This window comes from Staurois parvus, unplaced genomic scaffold, assembly GCF_062004578.1.
Source record: "Staurois parvus isolate SC_StPar_1 unplaced genomic scaffold, SC_StPar_1.0 ptg000406l, whole genome shotgun sequence".
NCBI classification, from domain to species: Eukaryota; Metazoa; Chordata; class Amphibia; order Anura; family Ranidae; genus Staurois; species Staurois parvus.
Window position 1 is genome coordinate 60,379 of NW_028318202.1, and position 22,007 is coordinate 82,385.

Consider the following 22,007-nt stretch of genomic DNA (forward strand, 5'->3'; position numbering starts at 1 on the left):
TGCACATTGAACACGACCTATTCATTGGTACATAACATGGTCTTGTGGTGCAATAGGGGGCTTTTAGTTTGTTAGTTTGGACATACTTGCATGTGCACTCTAACAAGGAAGATTTGGGCATATTATATAGCTAGCAACAATAAGTGTTAGGGGTGCTAGTACATTTATTTATGGTACTTATATAGCACCGTCAATTTACGCAGCGCTTTAAATATATATGTTGTAAATTCACATCAGTCCCTAACCCTCAAGGGGCACACAATCTAAGGTCCCTAACTTACCTTCATACATATACAGTTGCAAGAAAAAGATGTGAACCCCTTGGGATTACGTGGAGGTTTGCATGAATTGGGCATAAAATGTGCTCTGAATGTCATCTAAGTCACAACAATAGAAGAACACAGTCTGCTGAACATAATACTACACAAACATTAGATGTTGCCATGGTTTAATTGCACATAACATGTAAACATTCACAGTGCAGGGAGGAAAAAGTATGTGAACCTTTGGACTTAATAACTGGTTGACCCTCCTTTGGACCACTCCTCTTCACAAAACTGTTTCAGTGTAGCAATATTCTTGGGATGTCTGGTGTGAATCGCTCTCTTAAGGTCATGCCACAGCATTTCAATCGGGTTGAGGTCAGGACTCTGACTGGGCCACTCAAAAAGGCGTATTCTGTGCTGTTGCAGCCATTGTTTTGTTGAATTACTTGTATGCTTTGGGTCATTGTCCTGTTGCAACACCCATCCTCTGCGGAGCTTCAGTTGGTGGACAGATGGTCATAGGTTTTCCTGCAAAATGTCTTGATAAACTCTGGAATTCATTTTCCCATCAATGACAACAATCCGTCCAGGCCCTGAGGCAGCAAAACAGCCCCAAACCATGATGCTCCCTCCACCATGTTTTACAGTGGGGATGAGGTTTTGATGTTGGTGTGCTGTGCTTTTTTTTCTCCACACATAGTGTTGCGTGTTCTTCCCAAACAACTTAATCTTGGTTTCATCTGTCCACAGTATATTTTGCCAGTAGTGCTGTGGAACATCCAGGTGCTCTTTTGCAAACTTCAAACGTGCTGCAATATTCTTTTTTGGACAGCAATGGCTTCCTCCGTGGTGTCCTCCCATGTACTCCATTCTTGTTTAATGTTTTCCTTATTGTAGATGTGTCAACAAAAATGTTAGCATGTGCCAGAGATTTCTGTAGGTCTTTAGCTGACACTCTGGGATTCTTCTTTACCTCATGCAGCATTCTGCGCTGTGCTCTTGCAGTCATTTTTACAGGACGACCTCGCCTAGGGAGAGTAGCAACAGTGCTAAAGTTTCTCCATTTGTAGACAGTCTGTCTTACCGTGGACACATGAACATCAAGGCTTTTGGAGATACTTTTGTAACCCTTTCTAGCTTCATGCAAGTCAACAATTCTTGATCGTAGGTCTTCTGAGAGCTCTTTTTTGCAAGGCATGGTTCACATCAGTGCTTCTTGAAACCAGTAAACCCAAAACAGGTGTGTGTTTTTTAAGGGCAGGACAGCTGTCAGCAACACATCCAATATCATCACACTGATTGGAGTCAAGGTTGGCTCACTCCTGGCTCCAATTAGCTCTGGGAGAAGTCATTAAGCTAGGGCCTTACATACTTTTTCCTCCCTGCACTGTGAATGTTTACATGTTATGTGCAATTAAACCAAGGCAACATCTAATGTTTGTGTAGTATTATGTTCAGCAGACTGTGTTCTTCTATTGTTGTGACTTAGATGACGTTCAGAGCACATTTTATGCCCAATTCATGCAAAACTCCACGTAATCCCAAGGGGTTCACATACTTTTTCTTGCAACTGTACTAGGACCAATTTTGACAGGATCCAATTAACCTACCAGAATGTCTTTAGAGTGTGGGAGGAAACCAGAGTACCCGGAGGAAACCCACACAGGCACAGGGAGAACATGAAATCTGCAGGCAGGAGGTGCCATGGCTGGGATTTGAACCAACAACCCTAGTACTGCCTGGTGGAAGTGATAAGCATTTAGCCACTGTGCTACATTAAACTAGAACATGAAATAATCCCCCCAAAAAATACATAGTCCAAATGTTTATCAAATACACATTCCACATTTATTTGGACAGCAACAACAAGTAGATACATTCAATTTCTTGGTGAAAAAAAAAAAAAAACAGGATTGATGTTGCTAAAGTAGAACAGTCCTGCTCATAAGAGCTTACAATCTAACAGATTATACTTCTAATGAACTGTGCTAATGAACTGTGCTTTCACAGGGTACAGCAGGAAACAAACAGTTAATATGAATCACTTACGCTTATCCGCAAAACAAGCTGCAGATCAAAACAACAATATAAAAATACATACGTGCCGAAATAACACACCTCCCCAAATCCCCCACACATACATTTCTCATCAGGTTTGTCTGAAAACTGCATTTCAGTCTAAATAAAGCAAATTTGGAAGAGCAGAGCAATTATCATGTTTTAGGATTACAATGCAAAGATAATAAACACACAATCATTGTACAAGAACACACAAACACACCTTAGAAGGAAGAACATGTAAAACATTTACAGCCCACATCAAAACACAGCGTGAGTGTGGCCTGGGGTAACCACAATATCTCTAAGGCAAAAAATCACCCACTACTGCATCTCTTTATATAAGGTAGGCCACACCCACCACTGTCATTCATTTGGTCAGAGAAAGTGTTTGCACCTGATTAATTCTCTTCCCACCTGCGTTAACCCTTGGTACACAGGCCCCACAAATCAGAGTCAGAAAGAAAGCCACAGTGAAGTGTACCTGTGCAGCATACAACAGAACATTGAACAGGGATGTGAAAGGGAACCCTAATGGGCAGTATTTCTTGGCCCTATGGGCACAACTCACTCCAGATTATCGCATGAGTTAAGGCAGTCACATGACCACATCTCGCATGCAATACTGAAAATGTCAATTCACTTTTGCTAGTATGCGGCATTTCCCATAAATCGGGAAAACACTCAGGAAATCAAACATAAAAAGGGCTTACACCCCGGTCACATCAAAGCCGATTTAGAAAAATTGTGCGATGTACAGTGAAAATGCCGATTTCCTTGCGATTTGCAAGACATCTAACACAGATATCTATGCAAATCGCCACAAAAGTAGTACATGTACTACTTTAGAAATCAGTGTCGGAAACGCACCCATGTGACCGCTCTAATAGCAGACAATAGGGTGCGACTTGGCATACGATTTGCAAGTCGCATGTCATGCAAATCACATGCCAAGTCGGACTCAATGTGACCGCTATTAGAGTGTTCATATTGGTGTGGTTCAAACTTGGTTGGAGCCGCAACAATTTCTAAAGTAATGAATACACTACTTTTCATGCAATTTGCAGAGAGATCTGTGTCAGATGTGTTGCAAATCGCACTTTAAATCAGCATGTCCCCCAACTTTGAAATCACGTGACTTCACTATAAGTCACATGATGTGACCGTAGTGTAAGTCGCACCACTTCAAAATCCGCTTTGATGTGACCGGGGTGGCTACCAATCACATCGGGTGCAATGTGGCATGCAATTTGCATGCTAGGCGACTTGCAAATCGTAGGCCAAGGCGCACCCTCTTGTCCACTATAGGCTGCATTCACATCCAATCTTATTTTGAAATCATGCGACCACTCATGGGTCCCCCTGGCAATAGGGGATCATGGGGCCCCTGTGTCCTCGCCCACACACAAAAAAGCCTATGAAAAAGCCAATGAAAGGTACCAGGAGCATCTCATGGGGCCCCCTACTGACCCCGAGCCCTCGGGCAGTGCCCGAGTGCTCAAATGGTCAGTCCGCCCCTGGAGCGTCAAGAGGATAACTTTTTCTTTTTCTTTTTTCGGGTTGCCGCCGTGACACTGTGATTGACGTTGGATCTACTTCGGGGGACATTGTTTTAATAAAGGACTTGTCAAAGACCCTGTACTGTGTTTTTTTTACACTACACTTTTGCTTTTTTTGTGAATGAGTAGCGGTACTGCATACTCATTCACGTAGGAGGGGGGCGGGATCTGGGGGCCCTCTTGTTAAAGGGGGCTTCCAGATTCTGATAAGCCTTCTGCCTGCAGACACCCACAACCACCGGCCAGGGTTGTGGGGAAGAGGCCCTTGTCCGCATCAACATGGAGACAAGGTGCTTTGGGGGGGAGCCCCCCTGCCCCAAAGCATCCCCCCATGTTGAGGGCATGTCGCCTGGTATGGTTTAGGAGGGGGGGCGCTTGCTCATCCCCCCCCTTTCCTGACCTGCCGGGCTGCATGCTCGGATAAAGGTCTGGTATGGATTTTGGGGGGAACCCCACGCTGTTTTTTCTTTAATTTCGGCGTGGAGTTACCCCTTAATATCCATAGCAGACCGGAAGGGCTTGGTATGGTTTGGAGGGGGGACCCCACGCAGTTTTTTTTATTTTTTATTGCAGACCTTTATTTTTACATTCAGCTGTCAAAATAAATATTAAATAGACCTTTGAAATAAGTAAAATCATTACAGAAATAATTATAAAGGATAAACGATTCAATAGAACTAAGGAAATGAAATTAGAATACATAAAGATATGCCTGGCTACAAATAGTGCTGTTTGTTAAACACATTTGACGCGATCGAGTGCCGTCTGTCAGAGGACTCCACACTGAGATTTACTATTGAACAGCGGCTAAAAAGAAAGCACCCACGGAAGACGTCTAAAATGTGTTCTGCACATGCGCATTTACGTATATCGGCCAAAGACGCTACAAAAGCGTCTAGTTCTTCACTGTGTCGACTTGCTTTAAAAAAACTATTTTTTATACATTTTAAAGTTTTTTTGAAATGGCAGATATTGTTTAAAGTGCAGTCCTGATATTTGGCAAAGCAAATTTTAGTGTGAACATGTCTCTGCAGTGATTTTTCATGGTGTTAGACGTGCCTCTTAGCAAGTCTGCTTTTTGAGTCTGATTCCTGGGCTGTGTCTCGTTAGTAAATTCGATTTGGCATCTACTTGTTGACACTTTCTTTAGTAAATGTCTTTGCGGTGTAAAAGTAGACGGTCGCTATTAAAAAGTAGACGTTAGCCCACAGAAATACGCCTAGGGACAATAGTAAATCAGGCTCTTTGGATCAGATTTGGGAGGTAAGCGCACTCCCTGGGTGGAGGTGGACACAGCAGTGTTGGAAGTAGATTTTTTGAAGAATATTTCACATATCATGGATTGAAATATATTCCTTTGGGACTTTCATTTAACACTATATCATATAAATGAGTGCAGCGCTGTGATAAAAGTATATATAAATGAATAAATAAAGTTCATGGAATCTTCATAAATAATTCCCTTTAAAGAATAGATTTGAACCTCTCCAGGATAAAAATATAGGATCTATGGATTACTACCAATACCCCAACATCCCTTCATATCCAATAGGAGTAAGGACATATAATGACCGTAACACTCCACTAAAGAAAGATTATTGGCAGTCCCCTCGGCCTAGGACTCCTTAGAGGGATACAAGGAATTTTCAACAACATTATACAAACCATCATTCCCCAGGTAGCCCAAGAGAACGTTTCGTCAATAATAGATTTCCTCCTAACAACCCCCCTCAGTGGCACAAACACACTGTTAACCAGAATCACTCCAACTGGACAGGAATTCTTTTTCTTCTTCTTCTTCTTGCAGGTCACGGCCCATGCGCAGATTTTTTATCGGTAAAATGATTGGCCGATTTGCCCATCATTGCTAGGATAATTGGCCTATCGTCAAAATCGGATGCAAATTTTTCAACTTTACCGATAAAAAAAAATGTGCCAAAAACCCAAAAACGGCCGACCAATTAACCCACTAATGGTGAAAAAATTGGCCGATTTTTTTTGTCAGGAGGAGTTGAAGCCTCCCATTCAAGTCTATGGTGCCGATCCTCAAATGCCTGGCAGATGTTTATGGTGTGGCTGCAAGGCATTTTCGGAGCGTCAATACCATTTAACTTCATTAGAGGCATTTGTGGTGCAGTTTTAATGCTTGGTAAATGCTTATCACATGCCTCAAAACCGCACATAGGGCGTTTGGGGAGCATTTGAGGAGCATTAAAAACGCTTCCCAAACACCTGTCAAATGCTATAGGGCCGTTTGGCAAGAGTAAGGGCTCATTCACACTTGACTGTTTTACCAACTCTTGTCAAATGCCCCTATAGCATTTGACAAGCATTGGTCCGGCGTTTGCAGACCATTTTTTAACGCTACGCAAACGCCACATGCGCCGTTTAGCGAAAGTTGCTAGGCGTTTGCAAAGTATTAAAAACGCCCCACAAATGCCTATAATTAAGTTTGAATGGTGTTAACGCTCCTTAAATGCATCGCAACCACACTGCAAACGCCGGCTGGGCATTGCGGAGCAGCACCATAGACTTGAATAGGAGGCTTCAACTCCTCCTGACTTGACCAGAGGCATCTGTGTTGCCGCGACGCTAACGCTCCCGTGTGAACAGCATCATATGTCGCAATGTGCAGAATTTTACAGGTGTTTAGGAACCATTGAAAACGCTGCCCAAACGCCTGTATGCCGCTTGCAAATAAGGCTAGTGTGAACGTAGCCTTAGAAATAAAGTCAAGTGTGAACGAGCTCTTAAACCTGTCTCCTTATACAACTTGACCCCCTCTCCCACCCCCCCTGTCATCACCTGTTCCATCTGAAAATTTATGGATCACCGCCCCACTCTTTTTATTTAACTATTTATTTACTGATCAAGTTAATATGTCTCATTTCCTATCACCTCCAGCTCAGATTTCACATTATTATGATTCCTGATTGTATCTCACCACTAGTCTGATTGAATTTACAATTCCTGGTCAGTCCCATTCCCTTACTTATAATAACCTTTAGGGCCAGTTCACACTACGTGTTTCAGTTGCTTTTTTTGCATCCAAAACGCACAGAAAGGTTATATGGTTGTAAATGTCATAGTTCACATCAGCGCTTGCAGTTCCAGTACGTTGCAGGTGCTGCCAAAAAAGTCAAACAGGCTGCATTGTTTATGCATAGAACTGTACTGGAATGCAGTAAAACGCCCTGGAATGCACTTAAACGCACATGTCCCTAATTAAGTTTAGGAAAAAGAGAGGGGAAAAAATTAACTGGAATGCATAAAAAAATGCACTGGAACACCTAAAAAACGTATCCAAAATGCACTGGAACACACAAAAAACGCATCCAAAATGCACTGGAACACACAAAAAACGCATCCAAAATGCTCTGGAACACGCTAAACATGCATCAAAAAAGTGCATGCAAACATGCATCTAGAACACATCTAGACTGTGTTTCTATAGTGTGAACTGGTCCTTAGGACTTGTTCACATCATTTGTGGTGCAGAAATGCATGCAAGAGCATGTTTTTTCCAACACAGCAAAGAAATGCAATGCCCTCTGCAGATGTGCGTGGGTACAATGATGAAAACTTAATTGCACCTCCACACGCCTAGTAAACACAGATGCATTCACAGCCACCAAAACACATGGCACCACACTACTGTGCGGTTAGGTGCAACACACTTTTAAAATAATATGCCTGCAGTCTATTTGCATGTTCCCACACGTTGGGCAGCCCATTGAAATTAATGAGCTGAGGAAAAAAAAGTACAAAATGCCCCATTCACACAGGTCCTCTGGCCTGTACAGCATGAATGAGTGGGTTGTTCATGTGGCTGGAGCCACCTGTTACACTATGGGGACACAGCAGCTGTATGAACACAGGTTTTAATCTGACAGGTGTGAAGGCGTGGGGAAGTGGCCCTGAATGCTCACTGTCTATGTTCAGGGTTGTACACCTGCACCCATATGCTTGTCAAATTATGCACTGCAGCATTTCCATTGTGTAATATAGGTTGCCTGCAAACGGCGATAGCCACAAAATCAAACCACTGATTCCCACGCTACAGGCCGCAGCACCCATGAGCTCCAAGACCTCATTTACACACACAGCTTTATTTATGAACTCAGTACAGTTTTATCATTTAGATTTCACAGGAATATGGTTGGGATTATGTCCATTAATAATGTTTTTAGCGTATTTGTGCCATAATTGTAATTTGGATATTTTCTCTGGCGGTGGGGGGCTGTCAGGTATGCTGTACGGGGCCCCGTGATATCTAACAGTGGCCCTGGGTGTATGCTTGTGTCTGTGCCACCTGTATAGTTAGGAAGAACCTTGAACCTCTACTACATACCTCAATGGATCTAGGAATTGAACATGTTTTCAAATGAAAATGCAACAATTATTAGTAAAGTTTCCCCTGCAAATGAGGATCAGCTTCTTGGTGGAGAACAGCAATCTCGCCATGTCCAGATGTGGTCTGGAATTCCGCAAAAGAACAATTCACAAAACTAAAAAATAGACTTGCAAATTTCCACTAAACTCTCCTAACTACACTCCCATCCACCAACACTCCCCGCTACCACTTCCGGGTGTGTGCAAACGTCCTGACGTATTTCCGGTATGACAGCTGCTCTAGCGCCTCCTCCAACAGCCGTCTTGGCGTTTATTTGTGCACCATAGCAATTTTACATGTGGCTCCATTGCATATATAACATTCGCAAATATATGTTTGCAGTTCTATTGTGGATTTGGCATTGGTGAATGTATGCTTGCAGCTCTACTTTGTATATGACATTGGCGAATATATTTTTGCCAGTAAAGGCCCAAAGTCAACATAAATTGGGGGCCCAATTTATTACTGTTAAGAGGATTGTAGAAAAAGAATAGCTAGCTGCACACTGAACACTACTTATTCATTGGTACATAACATGGTCTTGTGGTGCAATAGGGGGCTTTTGGTTTGTTAGTTTGGACATACTTACATATGTGCACTCTAACAAGGAAGATTTGGGCATATTATATTGCTAGCAAAAATAAGTTTTAGAGGTGCTAGTTCATTTATTTCTTTCAGGTACTTATATAGCACTGTCAATTTATGCAGCGCTTTACATATTGTCAAGGTCCTACCTTTTCCCAGAGGTTATGTTACTCCATGTGCTGGCATCCATCTTGGATTTATGCTGAGCATGGTGGGAAGCTTTTATGCCTTCAGGTCTCTGAGGTCCATCCCCCAGAGGGGTGTGGCTGAGTACATATAAGCCTGTGATCCGCACATGTTCTTTGCACTTGTGTCTTGTGTCTTTGTCTTGCTACAGCTCTGTGTATATGCTCGCGACTCTTCTGGTATTTGACTCGGCTTGTGACTAGACCATTCCCTGTGTTTTCCTTCGATCTGACCTTCCGTTGCTGAACCCGGCCCGTGACCTGTGATTCTCTGTCTACTGTTCTGTACCGTTTTGTCCCGTTGTTGTTGACCCAGCTTGCCTGACTACGCTATTGTCATTCTCACCAGCTACACGCCATTGGCGGCAGCCATTACCGCAGCTGGGGCGTCTCGGGGGCCGCAACCTGTTTCCTGGCTGCGTCAAGTCCATCCCCACCATCAGGGGCCCTGGTGAAGGGCAGCCTGGGACTTAGACTCCGCGCCCTGAGGGACTTCGGTCTGTTGGTGGTGGTTGTCGTCAGCCAGTGCGTTACCCTGCCACTAGGCCTACCTGTCCGTTCCACAGCCCTGCCCTGACATTACACAAGTGCCCTGAATCCTGACGGTGCAGGTACGCCTTCACTTCCAATGTTGGTCGCCAGACTGGATCAACAGGATCTCCTGTTGGATCAGTTCGCTCAGGCGTTGCAAACTCTGTTGGCACGCACCGCGCACCTTACTCCTGGTGTTATTAGGCCGGTTGTCACTCCGGTGGTCGCTCCCGCTGCTGTTCCGCTGGTTGCGCCTACCGCAGCGGCTGCTGCAGTACCCGCGGCGCCCAGAGGTATGACTGGTTCAGCCCCTCTTCCACAGCGCTTTGGGGGTGAGCCAAGTCAGTGTCGTGGTTTCCTCAACCAGGTGGGGATTTACTTCGAATTAATACCCCACGCTTTTCCGACTGAGAGGTCAAAGGTGGGTTTCCTAATATCGCTACTCTCAGACAAGGCCTTGGCCTGGGCGAATCCCTTATGGGAGAGGAATGACCCAGTGATTCACGAGTTTTCCGGTTTTGTCGATGCCTTCCGTAGGGTATTCGACGTACCGGCTCGCTCCGCCTCGGCTGCCAAGCTGCTCATGTCTATGCATCAGGGTTCACGGACCGTTGCCGAGTACGCCATAGAGTTTCGTACCCTGGCAGCAGAGGTGGGTTGGAACAATGAGGCTCTGGTGGCTGCATTTTCTCAGGGTCTTTCTGATGCATTGAAGGACGAGATCGCAGCCAAGGAATTGCCTGTGGAGCTGGAAGCACTAATTTCCTTCCTGATCCTGATTGATACCAGGCTCAGGGAGAAGCCTTCACTCAAGGAACGCCTGCGGAGGCCTTCCAATCGACTGGCACCTGCGTTTTCTGTCCCACCCATTCCTCCCTCTCCTCCCACGCCTCCTGGGGATAGCTTGTCTGGTGGTGAGCCCATGCAGCTGGGGTTTGCTCGCCTTTCCGAGGGAGAGCGGGCCGCTCGGCGTCAGGAGGGTCGCTGCCTGTACTGTGGTCTTGGTGGGCACTTTCGGCGGTCCTGTCCGGTCCGTCCGGGAAACGCTCGCACCTGAGATCCTGTCGGGGACAGATCTTGGGTGGAGTCTCCTTGTCCCCGGCGTTCCGCAGAGATAAGCCACTGATCACCGTTGTCCTCTCTTGGGCGGAGGGCTCGGTGACGGCCCAGGCGTTGGTAGATTCTGGGGCCGGCGGGTTGTTTATGGACAGCTCGTTTGCTGCCCAGCACTCCATTCCCCTGCAGGCTCGAGTTACCCCATTGGTTCTCGAGGCGATAGATGGCAGGCCCCTGCAACCACCGCAAGTTACCCACGAGACTATGCCAGTTGAAGTAGCTATTGGGGCTGTTCACAGGGAGTTGGCCTGTTTCCAGGTGATTTCTTCTCCGCACTATTCGGTGGTTTTGGGGTATCCCTGGCTCCAGATGCACAATCCAACCTTCAATTGGCAAACTGCCGAGATTCTCTCGTGGTCTCCACAGTGTGGGGCCGGGTGCATCCGTGGGCCGGTTAAGGTGTTGTGTGCCTCCTCGGACTCTGCGTTGCCCACTGATTATGGGGAGTACCAGGACGTGTTTGATAAGGTACGCGCTGGTGCCTTACCTGCTCATCGTCCTTACGACTGCGCCATATCCTTGCAACCCGGTGCCACTCCTCCACGTGGCAGGGTGTATCCTCTCTCGGTTGCGGAGAATAAGGCCATGGAGGAGTACGTTGCGGATGCGCTTTCCCGGGGGCACATTCGTAAGTCTACTTCCCCCGCTGGAGCGGGCTTTTTCTTTGTAAAGAAGAAGGGTGGTGAATTGAGGCCTTGCATTGATTATAGGGGTCTCAATCGAATCACCACTAAGAATGCATACACGATTCCCTTGATTACTGAGTTGTTCGACCGCCTTAAGGGGGCAACAGTCTTTACCAAACTTGACCTTAGGGCGGCGTACAACCTCATACGGATCAAACAGGGGGATGAATGGAAGACCGCGTTTAACACCAGAACCGGCCACTACGAATACCTGGTGATGCCCTTCGGGTTGTGTAACGCGCCCGCAGTTTTTCAGGAATTCATAAATGATGTCCTTCGTGACTTGTTGCAGCAGTGCGTGGTAGTTTACTTGGATGACATCCTGGTTTACTCTGCCTCCATGGAGTCCCATATCCAGGATGTCAAGCAGGTGCTGCAACGATTACGTGAGAACGAACTTTTTTGTAAACTTGAGAAGTGTGAATTCCATCGATCCCAAGTTGCCTTTTTAGGCTACATCATATCTGCGGAGGGATTCTCCATGGACCCTCAGAAGGTTTCGGCGGTTCTGCAGTGGCCTCGTCCCAATGGTCTTCGGCCCATTCAGCGTTTTTTGGGTTTTGCCAACTACTATCGGAAGTTCATCAGGAACTTCTCCACGCTGGCAAAGCCTCTCTCAGACCTAACCAAGATGGGCAGTAATCCTCACGAGTGGTCATCCGAGGCCATCGTAGCTTTCGAGGCTCTGAAATCCACCTTCGCTTCGGCTCCGATATTGTCTCATCCCAATCCTGGATTGCCCTTCGTCCTTGAGGTCGATGCATCCGAGACGGGAGTAGGCGCTCTCCTGTCTCAACGTCGGTCGCCCGATGGACCCCTACTTCCCTGTGGGTTCTACTCCAGGAAGCTTTCCTCTGCAGAGTGCAACTACCAGATTGGAGATAGGGAGTTGTTGGCAATCATTCTGGCTCTCAAGGAATGGAGGCACCTGCTCGAGGGCTCCGCGGTTCCGGTCCTCATTCTTACCGATCATAAGAACCTGACTTATCTTTCGGAGGCCAAAAGATTAACACCCCGTCAGGCCAGATGGGCCTTGTTTTTGTCGCGGTTCAACTATGTGGTCTCCTATTTGCCTGGTTCCAAGAATGTCAGGGCTGATGCATTATCGCGGCAATACTCTGAGTTGTCCAGGGAGGACTCTGAGCCAACCTCGGTCATACCTCCAGATCAGATCCTGGCTGCCATTCGCACCAGTCTGACTTCTCCCCTTGGGGAGCAGATTTTGGCGGCTCAAACTGACGCTCCTCCCGAGAGACCGGAGGGTAGATGTTTTGTATCCGAGGGGTTGCGCACCCGACTGCTGCGTACTTACCATAACTCCAAAACTGCCGGGCATTCGGGGAGGAACCAGTTGTCTTGGGTCGTCTCTCGGTTGTTCTGGTGGCCAACTCTCCGTGCCGACATCGCCTCTTATGTAGCGGCATGTTCGATCTGTGCCCAGAATAAATCTCCACGGCATCTTCCAATGGGTCTTCTGCAACCCATTCCCAATGGGGAGCGTCCTTGGTCACACCTGGGCATGGACTTTATTGTAGACCTCCCTGTGTCTCGGGGTCATACGGTCATTCTCATGGTCGTCGATCGTTTTTCCAAAATGTGCCATTGTGTTCCACTCAGGAAATTACCAACAGCGCAAGAACTGGCCACGGTCTTTTCCAGGGAGATTTTTCGCCTGCATGGGTTGCCCAAGGTGATTGTCTCGGACCGCGGGAGTCAGTTCGTGTCCAGATTCTGGCGCGCCTTCTGCTCCCAGTTGGGTATTAGTCTCTCCTTTTCTTCAGCCTACCACCCGCAGTCCAATGGGGCTGCGGAGCGTTCCAATCAGGCCTTAGAACAATTCCTTCGGTGTTATATCTCGGACCATCAGGACGATTGGGCCGATCTCCTGCCTTGGGCAGAGTTTGCCAGGAACTCAGCGGTCAACTCCTCCTCCGGGATGTCTCCCTTCATGGCCAACTATGGGTACCAACCCGCGGTATTACCTGAGAGGTTCTCACCACAGGACATTCCGGCTGTGGAGAACCATCTTGCTGCCCTGCGTTCTTCATGGGGGCAGATCCAGAGGGCTTTGAGGGACTCGGCTCAGCGTCAGAAGTTCCAGGCTGATCGCAGACGGTTGCCCGCTCCTTCATACCAGGTCGGCGATCGGGTGTGGTTGTCTACTCATAACCTCAATCTTCGGGTGCCCACACCCAAACTAGCTCCCCGTTTTGTCGGTCCTTTTCGCATTCTCCGCAAGGTGAATCCGGTGGCCTATGCCCTTGCCCTTCCACCTGGGATGCGGATCTCCAATATCTTTCATGTATCACTGTTGAAACCTCTGATCTGCAATCGCTTCACTACCTCTCTGCCTCGGCCCCGTCCCATTCGGGTTGACGGTCATGAGGAGTATGAGGTGAGCCGGATCCTGGACTCTCGATTGGTGCGCGGTCGATTACAGTTCCTGGTTCATTGGCGCGGTTATGGTCCCGAGGAGCGTTCCTGGGTTCCTTCCGCGGATGTCCATGCTCCTGCCCTCCTCCGCGCTTTTCATGCCCGCTTTCCTCAGAAACCTTTTGTTGAGCCGCGGAGGGGGAGGGGCCCTTGAGGAGGAGGTACTGTCAAGGTCCTACCTTTTCCCAGAGGTTATGTTACTCCATGTGCTGGCATCCATCTTGGATTTATGCTGAGCATGGTGGGAAGCTTTTATGCCTTCAGGTCTCTGAGGTCCATCCCCCAGAGGGGTGTGGCTGAGTACATATAAGCCTGTGATCCGCACATGCTCTTTGCACTTGTGTCTTGTGTCTGTGTCTTGCTACAGCTCTGTGTATATGCTCGTGACTCTTCTGGTATTTGACTCGGCTTGTGACTAGACCATTCTCTGTGTTTTCCTTCGATCTGACCTTCCGTTGCTGAACCCGGCCCGTGACCTGTGATTCTCTGTCTACTGTTCTGTACTGTTTTGTCCCGTTGTTGTTGACCCAGCTTGCCTGACTACGCTATTGTCATTCTCACCAGCTACACGCCATTGGCGGCGGCCATTACCGCAGCCGGGGTGTCTCGGGGGCCGCGACCTGGTTCCTGGCTGCGTCAAGTCCATCCCCACCATCAGGGGCCCTGGTGAAGGGCAGCCTGGGACTTAGACTCCGCGCCCTGAGGGACTTCGGTCTGTTGGTGGTGGTTGTCGTCAGCCAGTGCGTTACCCTGCCACTAGGCCTACCTGTCCGTTCCACAGCCCTGCCCTGACACATATATATGTTGTAAATTCACATCAGTCCCTAACCCTCAAGGGGCATACAATCTAAGGTCCCTAACTTACCTTCATACATATACTAGGGCCAATTTTGGCAGGATCCAACTAATCTACGAGCATGTCTTTAGAGTGTGGAAGAAAACCAGAGTACCCAGAGGAAACCTACATAGGCACAGGGAGAACAAGCAAACTCCAGGCAGGAGGAGCTATGGCTGGGATTCGAACCAACAATCCTAGTACTGCCAGGCGGAAGTGCTAACCATTTATCCACTGTGCTACATTCAGCTAGAAAATGAAATAATCCCCCCCAAAAATACATAGTCCAAATGTTTGATCAAACACACATTCCACATTTATTTGGACAGCAACAAGTAGGTACATTCAATTTCTTGGTGAAAAAAAACAAAAAAAAACAGGATTGATGTTGCTAAAATAGAACAGTCCTGCTCATAAGAGCTTACAATCTAAAAGATTATACTTCTAATGAACTGTGCTTTCACAGGTTACAGCAGGAAACAGTTAATATGAATCAGTTAGGCTTATCCACAAAACAAGTTGCTGATCAAAATATCAATATAAAAATACATATGTGCCAAAATAAAAACACCTCCCACCTCCCCAAATCCCCCACACATACATTTCTCATCAGGTTTGTCTGAAAACTGCATTTCAGTCTAAATAAAGCAAACTTGGAAGAGCAGAGCATTTGACATGTTAGGATTACAATGCAAAGATAATAAACACACAATCATTGCACAAGAACACACAAACACACCTTAGAAGGAAGAACATGCAAAACATCCAGCCCACATCAAAACACAGTGTGAGTGTGGCCTGGGGCAATTCACCACTATATCTCTTCCTCTCCAAACCACCACAGACAAGGACTTGCAGAAAATAATGTGGCCTGTACAAGGAAAAAATCAGACACTACTGCATCTCTTTATATAAGGTAGGCCACACCCACCATCGTCATTCATTTGGTCAGAGAAAGTGTTTGCACCTGATTAATTCTCTTCCCACCTGCGTTAACCCTTGGTATACAGGCCCCACAAATCAGAGTCAGAAAGAAAGCCACAGTGAAGTGTACCTGTGCAGCATACAACAGAACATTGAACAGGGATGTGAAAGGGAACCCTATTGGCAATATTTCTTGGCTCTATGGGCACAACTCACTCCAGATTATCGCATGAGTTAAGGCAGTCACATGACCACATCTCGCATGCAATACTGAAAATGTCAATTCACTTTTGCTAGTATGCGGCATTTCCCATAAATCGGAAATACACTCAGGAAATCAAACATAAAAAGGACTTACACCCCAGTCACATCAAAACCGATTTAGAAATTGTGCGACCTACAGTAAAGATGCCGATTTCCTTGCGATCTGCAAGACATCTGACACAAATATCTATGCAAATCGCCACAAAAGTAGTACATGTACTACTTTAGAAATCAGTGTCGGAAACGTACCCATGTGACTGCTGTAATAGCAGACAATAGAGTGCGACTTGGCATATGATTTGCAAGTCACATGTCATGCAAATCACATGCCAAGTCGTCCCCAGTCACATCGGGTGCAATTTGGCATGCGATTTGCATGCTAGGCGACTTTCAAATCTTAGGCGAAGTCGCACCCTCTTGTCCACTATAGGCTCCATTCACATCCAATCTGATTTTTAAATCGTGCGACCAGGGGCAGACTGACAACTCATGGGGCCCCCGGGCAATAGGGGATCATGGGGCCCCTGTGTCCTTGCCCACACCCAAAAAAGCCTATGAAAAAGCCAACAAAAGGTACCAGGATTATCTCATGGGGCCCCCTACTGACCCCGGGCACTCGGGCAGTGCCCGAGTGCTCGAATGGTCAATCCACCCCTGCGTGCGGCTTCTCTGTAAGTTGCCCAATTTCCAACTCGGATGAGATGTGACTGTGGTGTTAGCCCCCAGTCACATCGGGTGCAATTTGGCATGCGATTTGCAAGTCACAGGGCATGCAAATCACATGCCAAGTCGCATCCAGGGTGCACGATTTCAGGTGCGATTTGGGAATTGAAATTGTACCTGATATCGGATCTAATGAATGTGGATGTGAGTGTCTTAATGTAATCGATTTGCTGCAGTACAATTTCAAAAGTAGTTCTTGTCTAACTTTTTCAGCATTTTGTAGTGATTTCACATATAGACTACAATAGAAATTGCAATGCAAAACACAATTGAAAACGCAATAACTCATTGGTAAATCTACAGAAAACATGGTGAAATTGCCAACAAAAAGCACAATTTTAAATCGCATCTTGTGTGAACCAAGCAGGCAATTCAACAAAGGAAATAGATCTTTGAAGGCATGCGGTATCTGCATGCTCGGATAAGGGTCTGTTATGGTTTGGGGGGGACGGGACTCCATGCCATTATTTTATTTAAAAAAATTTTAAATCCTTTTCTCTCTCTCGCTCACTCTTCTCTTGGTTTGACAAAGGGGGTGGAGTACAAACCAGCATTATCAAATCAATCATTAGTCTAGGCCCTTATCCCATCCCATCGTTTGACATTCCCATAAGGTGCAACTTTAAAGGTGTTTGAACAGAAAAGGTCTCATTCTAATTCACATTCTAGGGATCATTTAGACAGAAAGCAAAGATGCTGCCACCAGCACATGTATGTTACGGTAGTCACACAGAGATCATGCAAATTCATTGCTGTGGTTGGGATTCAAACCAACAACCATAGCGTTGTGAGGCAGCAGTACTAACCACTAATCCACAGAGCTGTTGAACACTAATCCTAATGCCTCGGGTAACTTAATTTTGGGTTTACAAATGAAAATCCATTGAAAATAATTCCTCGGTTTACACAATTGTTAATAAATTTTTTTCGCATAAAGTGTATGTCGGCGCTGATTTTTAAATGCAAATGCCAGCCTTTTTTTTTTCTTCACTATAGTTCACAAGCTTAGATGTCACTTTCCCCCAAGTTACAGAAAACTTTGTATCTTTTAATAAACTCAAAGTAAACATTGTTTCCGTTAGGGATATAAATTCCAAGAAAATTTTCTCTTTTAGCTGGGGGAAGTGACAGGTGAATTTCTGAGCTTTAGTGAAGAAAAAAAAGGTAGAATTACATTTAAAAACCAGCACCATAATAAATAAAATACGGCATGGGGTCCCCCCTCCCATCCACACCAAGCCCTTTGGGTCTGGTATGTATCATAAGGGGTAACTCCACACCAAAATGTAAAAAAAAAAATGGTATGGGGTCCCCCCTCCAATCCACACCAAGCCCTTCGGGTCTGGCATGGATATTAAGGGGTAACTTCATGCCGAAATTAAAAAACAAAAATGGCATGGGCCCCCCCCCAAATCCATACCAGATCCTTATCCGAGCATGCAGCCCGGCAGGTCAGGAAAGGGGGGGGGGTGAGCAAGTGCCCCCCCCGAACCATACCAGGCCACATGCCCTCAACATGGGGGGGGTGCTTTGGGCAAGGGGGGCTTATCAGAATATTTTTGGAATAGAGTTACCCCTTAATCCAGACCAGATCCGAAGGGCTTGGTATGGATGGGAGGGGGGACCCCACGCCGTTTTTTTATTATTTATTTAATTTACAGATATAAAGAAAATGCAGCGCTGTGTGATGTTACTATATTGCGGGCAGATATAAATAATAAATGAAACTAAAGCAAATGAATAAATTAATAAATAAATCAATAAATAAATAAATCACAGTCCAGTAATGGTGCTCGATGATTCCCAGTGCAAAAGCTAGAAATGCGCACTAACCAGAAACGTATTAATAATACGCATGTGTATATGATATCATGGAGATTCCCCTCTATTTTCTGGTCTGGTAATGGGCAGGAGCTGAAGATAGTAGAGATGAAGCGTCCTCGTGTGGCGAAATGGAGGTCCAGCAGGTCACAGAAATCCTTACAGAAGTGTGTGAAGTGGAAAATTCCTCCTCTCAAAGGTTGGTGCAGGGATCAATCTGGGTCTGCAGAAGCTGAAAAGGCTCATCACAGAAGACACAGGAAAGAACCCATAGTGTAGTAGGTTGATGAAAATGATTTTATTCAAGAAAAACAGGAGTGTTCAGAAAAAACTCACTTTTGCACTGGGAATCAGCGAGCACCATTACTGGACTTTGATTTATTTATTTTTTGATTTATTTATTCATTTGCTTTGGTTTCATTTATTATTTATATCTGCCCGCAATATAGTAACATCACACTGCACTGCATTTTCTTTATATATATATTTTTGGGACTTTTATGTGTTTTCCTTGAATGTTCAGCTGCTGACCATTGGAGCGCTCACTGTATTTTTTATACTCTCATTTAATTTACAGGAATTATTTTACATTCAGCTGTCAGTGGGGAATCCCGCTGACAGCTGAAACATTAACACATGGTTGTCGCTACTAAAATCCCGCATGAGTTATTTTATCAACTCATGCGGCGTTTTAGTAGTAAAAACCAATGCAGCGTTCAAGCATGTGATCCCACCCCATGTGACATCAATGATGTCACATGGGGCGGGGTCAATCGGCTGATGTCCCCGGCTGGCCCCGCCCCTTACCTATTTAAGAGCTGTCACCCTGGCTCACTGCATAAGGCTGGAGAGCCTCCGTCAAGAGTGGAACTTTGTTTTTCTTTTTTTCGGGTCGCCGCCGTGACACCGTGATTGACGTTGGATCTACTTCGGCAGACATTGTTTTATTAAAGGACTTGTCAAAGACCCTGTACTGTGTTTTTTTACACTACACTTTTGCTTTTTTTGTGAATTAGTAGCGGTACCATGTACCGCATACTCATTCACGTGGGGGGCCGGGATCTGGGGTCCCCCTTGTTAAAGGGGGCTTCCAGATTCTAATAAGCCCCCCACCCGCAGACCCCCACACCCACTGGCCAGGGTTGTGGGGAAGAGGCCCTTGTCCCCATCAACATGGGGACAAGGTGCTTTGGGGGGGAGCCCCCCTGCCCCCCCTGCCCCAAAGCACCCCCCCATGTTGAGCGCATGTGGCCTGGTATGGTTCAAGGGGGGCGCTTGCTCGCCCCCCCCCTTTCCTGACCTGTCGTGCTTCATGCTCGGATAAGGGTCTGGTATGGATTTTGGGGGGAACCCCATGCTTTTTTTTCTTTTTTCTTTTATTTCGGTATGGAGGACCCCACGCAGTTTTTTTTTTTTTTTTTTTTTATTGCAGACCTTTATTTTTACATTTAGGTGTCAAAATAAATATTAAATAGACCTTCAAAATAAGTAAACTCATTACAGAAATAATTATAAAGGATAAGAAACAAAAATAGAATCAATAGAACTAAGGAAATCAAATTAGAATACATAAAGATATGCCTAGCTACAAATAGTGCTGTTTGTTAAACACATCAGACGCGATTGAGTGCCGTCTGTCAGAGGACTCCACACAGAGATTTAGTATTGAACAGTGTCTAAAAAGAAAGCGCCCATGGAAGACGTCTAAAATGTGTTCTGCACATGTGCATTTATATTGGCCATAGACACTGGAAAAGCATCTAGTTCTTCACTGTGTCAACTTGCTTTAAAATAACAATTTTTTACACATTTTAAAAATTTTTTGAAATGGCAAATATTGTTTAAAGTGAAGTCCTGATATTTGACAAAGCAAATTTCAATGTGAACATGTCTCCGCAGTGATTTTTCATGGTGTTAGACGTGCCTCTTAGCAAGTCTGCTTTTTGAGTCTGATTCCTGGGCTGTGTTTCGTTAGTAAATTCGATTTGGCATCTACTTGTTGACACTTTCTTTAGTAAATGTCTTTGCGGTGTAAAAGTAGACGGTCGCTATTAAAAAGTAGACGTTAGCCCACAGAAATACGCCTAGGCACAATAGTAAATCAGGCTCTTTGGATCAGGTTTGGGAGGTAAGCGCACTCCCTGGGTGGAGGTGGACACAGCAGTGTTGGAAGTAGATTTTTTGAAGAATATTTCACATATCATGGATTGAAATATATTCCTTTGGGACTTTCATTTAACACTATATCATATAAATGAGTGCAGCGCTGTGATAAAAGTATATATAAATGAATAAATAAAGTTCATGGAATCTTCATAAATAATTCCCTTTAAAGAATAGATTTGAACCTCTCCAGATAACAATATAGGATCTAGGGATTACTACCAATACCCCAACATCCCTTCATATCCAATAGGAGTAAGGACATACAGTTGCAAGAAAAAGTATGTGAACCCCTTGGGATTACGTGGAGTTTTGCATGAATTGGGCATAAAATGTGCTCTGAACGTCATCTAAGTCACAACAATAGAAGAACACACGCTGCTGAACATAATACTACACAAACATTAGATGTTGCCATGGTTTAATTGCACATAACATGTAAACATTCACAGTGCAGGGAGGAAAATGTATGTGAACCTTTCGACTTAATAACCGGTTGACCCTCCTTTGGCAGCAATAACCTCAACCAAACGTTTCCTGTAGTTGCAGATCAGACCTGCACAACGATCTGGAGTAATTTTGGACCACTCCTCTTTACAAAACTGTTTCAGTGTAGCAATATTCTTGGGATCTCTGGTGTGAATCGCTCTCTTAAGGTAATGCCACAGCATTTCAATCGGGTTGAGGTCAGGACTCTGACTGGGCCACTCCAGAAGGCGTATTCTGTGCTGTTGCAGCCATTGTTTTGTTGAATTACTTGTATGCTTTGGGTCATTGTCCTGTTGCATCACCCATCCTCTGCGGAGCTTCAGTTGGCGGACAGATGGTCGTACGTTTTCCTGCAAAATGTCTTGATAAACTCTGGAATTCATTTTCCCATCAATGACAACAATCCGTCCAGGCCCTGAGGCAGCAAAGCAGCCTCAAACCATGATGCTCCCTCCGCCATGTTTCACAGTGGGGATGAGGTTTTGATGTTGGTGTACTGTGCCTTTTTTTCTCCACACATAGTGTTGTGTGTTCTTCCCAAACAACTCAATCTTGGTTTCATCTGTCCACAGTATATTTTGCCAGTAGTGCTGTGGAACATCCAGGTGCTCTTTTGCAAACTTCAAACGTGCTGCAATATTCTTTTTGGACAGCAATGGCTTCCTCCGTGGTGTCCTCCCATGTACTCCATTCTTGTTTAATGTTTTCCTTATTGTAGATGTGTCAACAAAAATGTTAGCATGTGCCAGAGATTTCTGTAGGTCTTTAGCTGACACTCTGGGATTCTTCTTTACCTCATGCAGCATTCTGCGCTGTGCTCTTGCAGTCATTTTTACAGGACGACCACGCCTAGGGAGAGTAGCAACAGTGCTAAACTTTCTCCATTTGTAGACAGTCTGTCTTACCGTGGACACATGAACATCAAGGCTTTTGGAGATACTTTTGTAACCCTTTCCAGCTTCATGCAAGTCAACAA